Consider the following 10378-nt stretch of genomic DNA (forward strand, 5'->3'; position numbering starts at 1 on the left):
GCTCTCTCTGCATCTCCCTGGATCCACACCGACACACTTTCTCCTGCTCTTCTCTCTCTGCATCTCCCTGGATCCACACCGACACACTTTCTCCTGCTCTTCTCTCTCTGCATCTCCCTGGATCCACACCGACACACTTTCTCCTGCTCTTCTCTCTCTGCATCTCCCTGGATCCACACCGACACACTTTCTCCTGCTCTTCTCTCTCTGCATCTCCCTGGATCCACACCGACACACGTTCTCCTGGCTGTCTCCTCCTGTCTCTCCATCCCACTCTCCACTCCTCCTTAGTGACCTGTCTCCCTCTGAGACCAGACTGCTATTTCCCTTTCTGGCTCACCTCCCTTCCTTTCTTCTTTACATAATCCCACAATCTCTCTCTCTCTCTGTCGCTCCCCCTCGGTCTCTCTCGTCTCTCTCCCTCTCTCTCGCTCTGTCTCTCTCTCCCTCTCTGTCTCTCTCGCTCTGTCTCTCTCTCTCCCTCTCTGTCTCTCTCTGTCTCTCTCTCTCTCCCTCTCTGTCTCTCTCTCCCTCTCTGTCTCTACCTCTCTGTCTCTACCTCTCTCTCTCTCTCTCTCTCTCTATATATCTACGGAGTGACGTCGGTGTTAAGAAGAAGATGGCGGCGCCAGGAAAGGCGGAAGGTGGTAAGTCTTGTTCCTCTCCGTTCTGTTCTGTCTGTTTTGGGTGCGCTGTGAACGGGGCCGGCAGCGGGGCTGTCGCCGGTAAACCGGACTCCGGTGGTCGGAGAGGCTCGGTGTGTCGGGTCTCCTCTTTGAGAGTATTTGGAATCTGACAACGCTAGATAGCGACAGATCGCTATTTCAACAGTAAAATACACACCATTAAATGGCACTATGTGAATAAGCATCTCGTATTGTGATGATGTGTTGTCTAGCTGTTGTTGTCTGTTTGTATCAGTGGTTTAGTGTTGTTATTTGCTGCTGAGATAGTCGGTTCGGTACCGTCGGTAGCGCCTGAAATGTTTTCTGAGCTCCGGGCGAAGGGAGGGAAGCTGAGTGGTTTTATCCGGGGGATGGGGATCCAGAGGAGGGTAGAGACAGCAGGCGAGCCGCCGGACTGGGCCTAACCACCGGAGGTTACCTGACAGCTGGGTGTGTCGGTGTACCGGGGCTCGGTAAACATGATAAACATGACACACACCGTGTTGTGTTGACAGCCGCCGTGGTGTTGTCCAGGCCTGGTTTCCAGGACCAAATCCATAGCCGCTACATCAACTGTGTGATATATAGAAATGAATGACACGTACCTATTGAAGAATATAACCATGAAATGAGCCTAGTTTCAACCCATCACAACCACTAACAGAAGTGTGTTTATACTCCACCGTTTGGAAACAAAGTCATGTAAACAAACACTAGACAGCCTCTGAACATGGTTGAAACTATTTAATATCAGGTCAGTCCTTTAATCTGTAGCTCTGTTGATTTGACAGTGGTCACATTTCTCCTGCCCCAAAACCCTCCGTTTTTAACCAAAGCTACTGTTTCCACTGCTGATCGCTGCTTTAACAGTTGTGATGTCACTGGGACTTTTCAACTGTTTTAGTTTTATTACTGAGAATCTCTTAGTTTATATTAAACATCCACATTTATAACTGCTGTAATTTAGCTGAATTATTGTCTTTTGAGGATTGCCAGTTGGTGTGTTCACTTGCTATTCCTGTGTGTGTTTACTGAGAGGCTCTTCTGTGTGTGTGTGTGTGTGTGTGTGTGTGTGTGTGTGTGTGCTCTTCATTAACTAATTGATAAAGGGGATACTGTTACACGCTGTGGGCCGATGCTCTACTGGTCAAATCAAATTTTATTTGTCACATGCGCTGAATACAACAGGTGTAGTAGACCTCACAGTGAAATGCTGAATACAACAGGTGTAGTAGACCTCACAGTGAAATGCTGAATACAACAGGTGTAGTAGACCTCACAGTGAAATGCTGAATACAGCAGGTGTAGTAGACCTTACAGTGAAATGCTGAATACAACAGGTGTAGTAGACCTCACAGTGAAATGCTGAATACAACAGGTGTAGTAGACCTCACAGTGAAATGCTGAATACAACAGGTGTAGTAGACCTTACAGTGAAATGCTGAATACAACAGGTGTAGTAGACCTTACAGTGAAATGCTGAATACAACAGGTGTAGTAGACCTCACAGTGAAATGCTGAATACAACAGGTGTAGTAGACCTCACAGTGAAATGTTTACTTACAAGCCCTTATTAACCAACAATGCAGTTTTAAGAAAAATACCTAAAAAAAAGTAAGAGAAAAGAATAACAAATAATTAGAGCAGCAGTAAATAACAATAGTGAGGCTATATACAGGGTATTACGGTACCGAGTCAATGTGGAGGCTATATACAGGGTATTACGGTACCGAGTCAATGTGGAGGCTATATACAGGGTATTACGGTACCGAGTCAATGTGGAGGCTATATACAGGGGGTACCGGTACAGAGTCAATGTGGAGGCTATATACAGGGTATTACGGTACCGAGTCAATGTGGAGGCTATATACAGGGGGTACCGGTACAGAGTCAATGTGGAGGCTATATACAGGGTATTACGGTACCGAGTCAATGTGGAGGCTATATACAGGGGGTACCGGTACAGAGTCAATGTGGAGGCTATATACAGGGTATTACGGTACAGAGTCAATGTGGAGGCTATATACAGGGGGGTACCGGTACAGAGTCAATGTGGAGGCTATATACAGGGTATTACGGTACAGAGTCAATATGGAGGCTATATACAGGGGGTACCAGTACAGAGTCAATGTGGAGGCTATATACAGGGTGTTACGGTACAGAGTCAATGTGGAGGCTATATACAGGGGGTACCGGTACAGAGTCAATGTGGAGGCTATATACAGGGTATTACGGTACAGAGTCAATGTGGAGGCTATATACAGGGGGTACCGGTACAGAGTCAATGTGGAGGCTATTTACAGGGGGTACCGGTACAGAGTCAATGTGGAGGCTATATACAGGGGGTACCGGTACAGAGTCAATGTGGAGGCTATATACAGGGGGTACCGGTACAGAGTCAATGTGGAGGCTATATACAGGGTGTTACGGTACAGAGTCAATGTGGAGGCTATGTACTAGAGGTCGACCGATTTATGATTTTTCAACACCGATACCGATTTATTGGAGGACCAAAAAAGCCGATACTGATTAATCGGACGATTATTATGATTTTTTTTATATGTGCACACACACACAGCTCTGAAGTGACAACGATACTGAAGAGTCTGCTTAGGAGACAAATACTCTCAACTGTTTGAATAATAAAAATAGAGTTTAAATGTGATGAATGCTGAAAACAAAAACTGTAATTTCTATATGCGGGAAATCCTATTTTAATAATGGGCATGGTAAGAATTGACTACCAAAGTGCGAGTCATAATTCCCATGACACCTTCTAGCAAAATCTGAAAAGCGGTTCCTTCATTTATTCCATAGGATATTTTTAGATTAATTTAAAATAAGGTCTGTGTTTGGTTTAGGCTTACACCACCTTGCCAATTTTATAACTGTGTAGATATCCATAGGATATAACTCTGATCAATATAAGCGTAGATAATTTTTTTTGTAGAGTGGATTTATGAAAATATGTTGACAAACGTTTACCTAGTGAGATTTACACGTATCAAAACGCCGAGGCGGTTTAAGCACAAAACACAGACCTTATTTGAAGTAGATCAAGACATTCTCTATGGAAGACATGAACGGTAAAATAACGAAGGAACCCCTTTCAAGTTCAGCCGCAAGTTATTACAGGAATTATTTGGCGCTCCGGTACTGCTTGCCGTGCGGTAGCAGAGAGAACAGTCTATGACTAGGGTGGATGGAGTCTTTGACAATTTTTAGGGCCTTCCTTTGACACCGCCTGGTATAGAGGTCCTGGATTGCAGGAAGCTTGGCCCCAGTGATGTACTGGGCCGTACGCACTACCCTCTGTAGTGCCTTGTGGTCGCAGGCCGAGCAGTTACCATACCAGGGGGTGATGCAACCAGTCTGGATGCTCTCGATGGTGCAGCTGTAAAACCTTTTGAGGATCTGAGGACCCATGCCAAATCTTTTCAGTCTCCTGAGGGGGGAATAGGTTTTGTTGTGCCCTCTTCACGACTGTCTTGGTGTGCTTGGACCATGTTAGTTTGTTGTTGATGTGGACACCAAGGAACTTGAAGCTCTCAACCTGCTCCACTACAGCCCTGTCGATGTGAATGGGGGTGTGCTCGGTCCTCCTTTTCCTGTAGTCCACAATCATCTCCTTTGTCTTGATCACGTTGAGGGAAAGTTCATTGTCCTGGCTCCACACGGCCAGGTCTCTGACCTCCTCCCTATAGGCTGTCTCATCATTGTCGGTGATCAGGCCTTCCACTGTCATCGGCAATCTTAATGATGGTGTTGGAGTCGTGTCTGGCCACGCAGTCATGAGTGAACAGGGAGTACAGGTGGGGACTGAGCACACACCCCTGAGGGGTCCCCGTGTTGACGATCAGCGTGTGTTGTTACCTAATCTTACCACCTGGGGGCGGCCCGTCAGGAAGTCCAGGATCCAATTGCAGGGGGAGGTGTTTAGTCCCAGGGTCCTTAGCTTAGTGATGAGCTTTGAGGGCACTATGGTGTTGAACGCTGAGCTGTAGTCAATGAACAGCATTCTCACGTAGGTGTTTATTTTGTCCAGGTGGGAAAGGGCAGTGTGGAGTGGAATAGAGATTGCATCATCTGTGGATCTGTTTAGGGCGGTATGCAAATTGGAGTGGGTCTAGGGTTTCTGGGATGATGGTGTTGATGTTAGCCATGACCAGCCTTTCAAAGCAGTGTCTTGTCTACGGACGTGAGTGCTACGGGTCTGTAGTCATTTAGGCAGGTTACCTTAGTGTTCTTTGACACAGGGACTATGGTGGTCTGCTTGAAACATGTAGGTATTACAGATTCGGTCAGGGAGAGGTTGAAAATGTCAGTGAAGACACTTGTCAGGTGATCCGCGCATGCTGAGTACACGTCCTGGTAATCATGGACTACAGGAAAAGGAGGGCTGTTCACGCCCCCATTAACATCGACGGGGCTGTAGTGGAGCAGGTTGAGAGCCTCAAGTTCCTTGGTGTCCACATCACCAACAAACTAACATGGTCAAAACACACCAAGACAGTCATGAAGAGGTCACAACAAAACCTATTCCCCATCAGGAGACTGAAAAGTTTTGGCATGGGTCCCCAGATCCTCAAAGTTCTACAGCTGCACCATCAAGAGCATCCTGACTGGTTGCATCACCGCCTGGTACGGCAACTGCTCGGCCTCCGACCACAAGGCACTACAGAGGGTAGTGCGTACGGCCCAGTTCATCACTGGGGCCAAGCTTCCTGACATCCAGGACCTCTATACCAGGCGGTGTCAGAGGAAGGCCCTAAAAATTGTGAAAGACTCCAGCCACCCCAGTCATAGACTGTTCTCTCTACTACCGCATGGCAAGCGGTACCGGAGCGCCAAGTCAAGGTCCTAAAGGCTCGTTACCCCCAAGCCGTAAGACTGCTGAACAGCTAATCAAATGCCCCCCCCCCCCCCACAATGCTGCTACTCGCTGTTTAGTATCTATGCATAATCACTTTACCTCTACCTATATGTACACATTTCCTCGACTAACCTGTACCCCGCACCATAGTTTATTTAGTAAATCTTTTCTGAAGTCTATTTCTTGAACTGCTTTGTTGGTAAGGGGCTTGTAAGTCAGCATTTCACTGTGAGGTCTACTACACCTGTTGTATTCGGCATTTCACTGTGAGGTCTACTACACCTGTTGTATTCGGCATTTCACTGTGAGGTCTACTACACCTGTTGTATTCGGCATTTCACTGTGAGGTCTACTACACCTGTTGTATTCGGCATTTCACTGTGAGGTCTACTACACCTGTTGTATTCGGCATTTCACTGTGAGGTCTACTACACCTGTTGTATTCGGCATTTCACTGTGAGGTCTACTACACCTGTTGTATTCGGCATTTCACTGTGAGGTCTACTACACCTGTTGTATTCGGCATTTCACTGTGAGGTCTACTACACCTGTTGTATTCGGCATTTCACTGTGAGGTCTACTACACCTGTTGTATTCGGCGCATGTGACCATTTTTTAAATTTGATTATGGCTGGTCGTACTGAATGACTATGGCTGGTCGTACTGAATGACTATGGCTGGTCATTCAATGTGTGTGCAACTTGTCTTGAAGTATTTGAGGTTGTTTACATGACAGGATAGCCTGAACATGTGAAAACTGGTTTGTTAGGTGACAGGGTGGTATGAACATGTGCCAGCTGGTTTGTCAGGTGACAGCTGGTTTGTCAGGTGACAGCTGGTTTGTCAGGTGACAGCTGGTTTGTCAGCTGGTTTGTCAGCTGGTTTGTCAGGTGACAGCTGGTTTGTCAGGTGACAGCTGGTTTGTCAGCTGGTTTGTTAGGTGTCAGCTGGTTTGTTAGTTGCCAGCTGGTTTGTCAGCTGGTTTGTCAGGTGACAGCTGGTTTGTCAGGTGACAGCTGGTTTGTCAGGTGACAGCTGGTTTGGCAGCTGGTTTGTTCGGTGTCAGCTGGTTTGTTCGGTGTCAGCTGGTTTGTTCGGTGTCAGCTGGTTTGTTCGGTGTCAGCTGGTTTGTCAGGTGTCAGCTGGTTTGTCAGGTGTCAGCTGGTTTGTCAGGTGACAGCTGGTTTGTCAGGTGACAGCTGGTTTGTCAGGGGTCAGCTGGTTGGTCAGGTGACAGCTGGTTGGTCAGGTGACAGCTGGTTTGTCAGGGGTCAGCTGGTTGGTCAGGTGACAGCTGGTTGGTCAGGTGACAGCTGGTTTCAGGTGTCAGCTGGTTTCAGGTGTCAGCTGGTTGGTCAGGTGTCAGCTGGTTGGTCAGGTGACAGCTGGTTGGTCAGGTGACAGCTGGTTGGTCAGGTGACAGCTGGTTGGTCAGGTGACAGCTGGTTGGCCAGGTGACAGCTGGTTGGCCAGGTGTCAGCTGGTTGGCCAGGTGTCAGCTGGTTGGCCAGGTGTCAGCTGGTTGGCCAGGTGTCAGCTGGTTGGCCAGGTGTCAGCTGGTTGGCCAGGTGACAGCTGGTTGGTCAGGTGACAGCTGGTTGGTCAGGTGACAGCTGGTTGGTCAGGTGACAGCTGGTTGGTCAGGTGACAGCTGGTTTCAGGTGACAGCTGGTTGGTCAGGTGTCAGCTGGTTGGTCAGGTGACAGCTGGTTGGTCAGGTGACAGCTGGTTGGTCAGGTGACAGCTGGTTTGCCAGGTGTCAGCTGGTTTCAGGTGACAGCTGGTTTCAGGTGACAGCTGGTTTCAGGTGACAGCTGGTTTCAGGTGTCAGCTGGTTGGTCAGGTGTCAGCTGGTTGGTCAGGTGTCAGCTGGTTGGTCAGGTGTCAGCTGGTTGGTCAGGTGTCAGCTGGTTGGTCAGGTGTCAGCTGGTTGGTGAGGTGTCAGCTGGTTTCAGGTGACAGCTGGTTTCAGGTGACAGCTGGTTGGTTAGGTGTCAGCTGGTTGGTTAGGTGTCAGCTGGTTGGTCAGGTGACAGCTGGTTTCAGGTGACAGCTGGTTTCAGGTGACAGCTGGTTTCAGGTGTCAGCTGGTTGGTCAGGTGTCAGCTGGTTGGTCAGGTGACAGCTGGTTGGTCAGGTGACAGCTGGTTTGCCAGGTGTCAGCTGGTTTCAGGTGACAGCTGGTTTCAGGTGACAGCTGGTTTCAGGTGACAGCTGGTTTCAGGTGTCAGCTGGTTGGTCAGGTGTCAGCTGGTTGGTCAGGTGTCAGCTGGTTGGTCAGGTGTCAGCTGGTTGGTCAGGTGTCAGCTGGTTGGTCAGGTGTCAGCTGGTTGGTCAGGTGACAGCTGGTTTCAGGTGACAGCTGGTTGGTCAGGTGACAGCTGGTTGGTCAGGTGACAGCTGGTTGGTCAGGTGACAGCTGGTTGGTCAGGTGACAGCTGGTTGGTCAGGTGACAGCTGGTTGGTCAGGTGACAGGGTGGCCTGAACATTCAACATCTGTGCCTCTTCTACTTCTTGATATATTCTTTGTATTGATTTCCCGTGTGTGTGTGTGTGTGTGTGCGTGTGTGTGTGTGTGTGTGTGTGTAGTACCGCAGTGTGGACCTCTGTGTGTGTGAGGTGTGTGTGTGTAGTCCAGCAGGTTGGAGTGAGTTGTCTAGCCATCATGAACAATAAGGAGAGCGAGAGAGAGAGCACAAAAGAGTCAGGTGAGTCTGTCTGTCGCACACTGATGATGTCACTCCATCACAAAACATCAACAACATTGTCTGTCTGTGTATTTATCCGTCTCTCTCCATCTCTCCATCCATCCATCTCTCCATCTCTCCATCCATCCATCCATCCGTCTGTCTCTCCATCCATCCATCCATCCATCCCTCCATCCCTCCATCCATCCGTCTGTCTCTCCATCTCTCCATCCATCCATCATCCATCCATCTCTCCATCCATCCATCCATCTCTCCATCCATCCATCCATCCATCCATCTCTCCATCCATCCATCCATCTCTCCATCTCTCCATCCATCCATCTCTCCATCTCTCCATCTCTCCATCCATCCATCCATCCATCCGTCTGTCTCTCCATCCATCCATCTCTCCATCCATCTCTCCATCTCTCCATCTCTCCATCCATCCATCCATCCATCCATCCATCCATCTCTCCATCCATCTCTCCATCCATCTCTCCATCCATCCATCCATCCATCCGTCTGTCTCTCCATCTCTCCGTCTCTCCATCCATCTCTCCATCCATCTCTCCATCCATCTCTCCATCCATCTCTCCATCTCTCCATCTCTCCATCCATCCATCCATCCATCCATCCATCCATCCATCTCTCCATCTCTCCATCCATCCATCCATCCGTCTGTCTCTCCATCTCTCCGTCTCTCCATCCATTTCTCCATCCATCTCTCCATCCATCTCTCCATCCATCTCTCCATCCATCTCTCCATCTCTCCATCTCTCCATCCATCCATCCATCTCTCCATCCATCTCTCCATCCATCTCTCCATCCATCTCTCCATCCATCTCTCCATCCATCTCTCCATCTCTCCATCTCTCCATCTATCCATCCATCCATCTCTCCATCCATCCATCCATCTCTCCATCCATCCATCCATCTCTCCATCTCTCCATCCATCTCTCCATCCATCTCTCCATCCATCTCTCCATCCATTTCTCCATCCATTTCTCCATCCATCTCTCCATCCATCTCTCCATCCATCTCTCCATCCATCCATCCATCCGTCTCTCTCTCCATCCATTTCTCCATCTCTTCATTTTCTCACCTGTTCTCTCACCCTACCAACTAGCTTCACCTAACAACCTCTGTCTGTGTGTCTGTGTGTCTGTGTGTGTCTGTGTGTGTCTGTGTGTGTCTGTGTGTGTCTGTGTGTGTAGAGAACAGTCGAGGCCAGATGAATGTGTTTCTGCCTAACAAGTTGTTGGAGCGTCTCCCTCAAACCACCTCCCTACCGAAGGAGAGACTACGATGGAACACCAACGAGGTAGAGTTATAGGCTGGTTATGAACTGGTTATGAACTGGTTATAGACTGGTTATAGGCTGGTTATAGGCTGGTTATAGGCTGGTTATAGGCTGGTTATAGGCTGGTTATAGGCTGGTTATAGACTGGTTATAGGCTGGTTATAGGCTGGTTATAGGCTGGTTATAGGCTGGTTAGCTCCCTACCGAAGGAGAGACTACGATGGAACACCAACGAGGTAGAGTTATAGGCTGGTTATAGGCTGGTTATAGGCTGGTTATAGACTGGTTATAGGCTGGTTAGCTCCCTACCGAAGGAGAGACTACGATGGAACACCAACGAGGTAGAGTTATAGACTGGTTATAGACTGGTTATAGGCTGGTTATAGGCTGGTTATAGACTGGTTATAGGCTGGTTATAGGCTGGTTATAGGCTGGTTATAGGCTGGTTAGCTCCCTACCGAAGGAGAGACTACGATGGAACACCAACGAGGTAGAGTTATAGGCTGGTTATAGGCTGGTTATAGGCTGGTTATAGGCTGGTTATAGACTGGTTATAGGCTGGTTAGCTCCCTACCGAAGGAGAGACTACGATGGAACACCAACGAGGTAGAGTTATAGGCTGGTTATAGGCTGGTTATAGACTGGTTATAGGCTGGTTATAGGCTGGTTATAGGCTGGTTATAGACTGATTATAGGCTGGTTATGGACTGGTTATGGACTGGTTATGGACTGGTTATGGACTGGTTATGGACTGGTTATGGACTGGTTATAGAATGATTATAGGCTGGTTATAGACTAGTTATAGACTAGTTATAGACTGTTACAGATTATAACTCAAGTAAAAGTTATAGG

At 48.3% G+C, this 10378-nt stretch overlaps 1 long non-coding RNA gene across 1 annotated transcript; it reads left to right on the top strand.

Moving 5' to 3' along the window:
* Window positions 1-562: 562 nt before the first annotated feature.
* LOC115197892 (uncharacterized) lies at window positions 563-9574 on the top strand. The gene is made up of 3 exons (XR_003879093.1): window positions 563-647; window positions 8129-8247; window positions 9441-9574. It is a non-coding gene; the product is annotated as an uncharacterized LOC115197892 (long non-coding RNA).
* Window positions 9575-10378: the final 804 nt, after the last annotated feature.

This window comes from Salmo trutta, chromosome 8 (assembly GCF_901001165.1).
Source record: "Salmo trutta chromosome 8, fSalTru1.1, whole genome shotgun sequence".
Taxonomy (NCBI): domain Eukaryota; kingdom Metazoa; phylum Chordata; class Actinopteri; order Salmoniformes; family Salmonidae; genus Salmo; species Salmo trutta.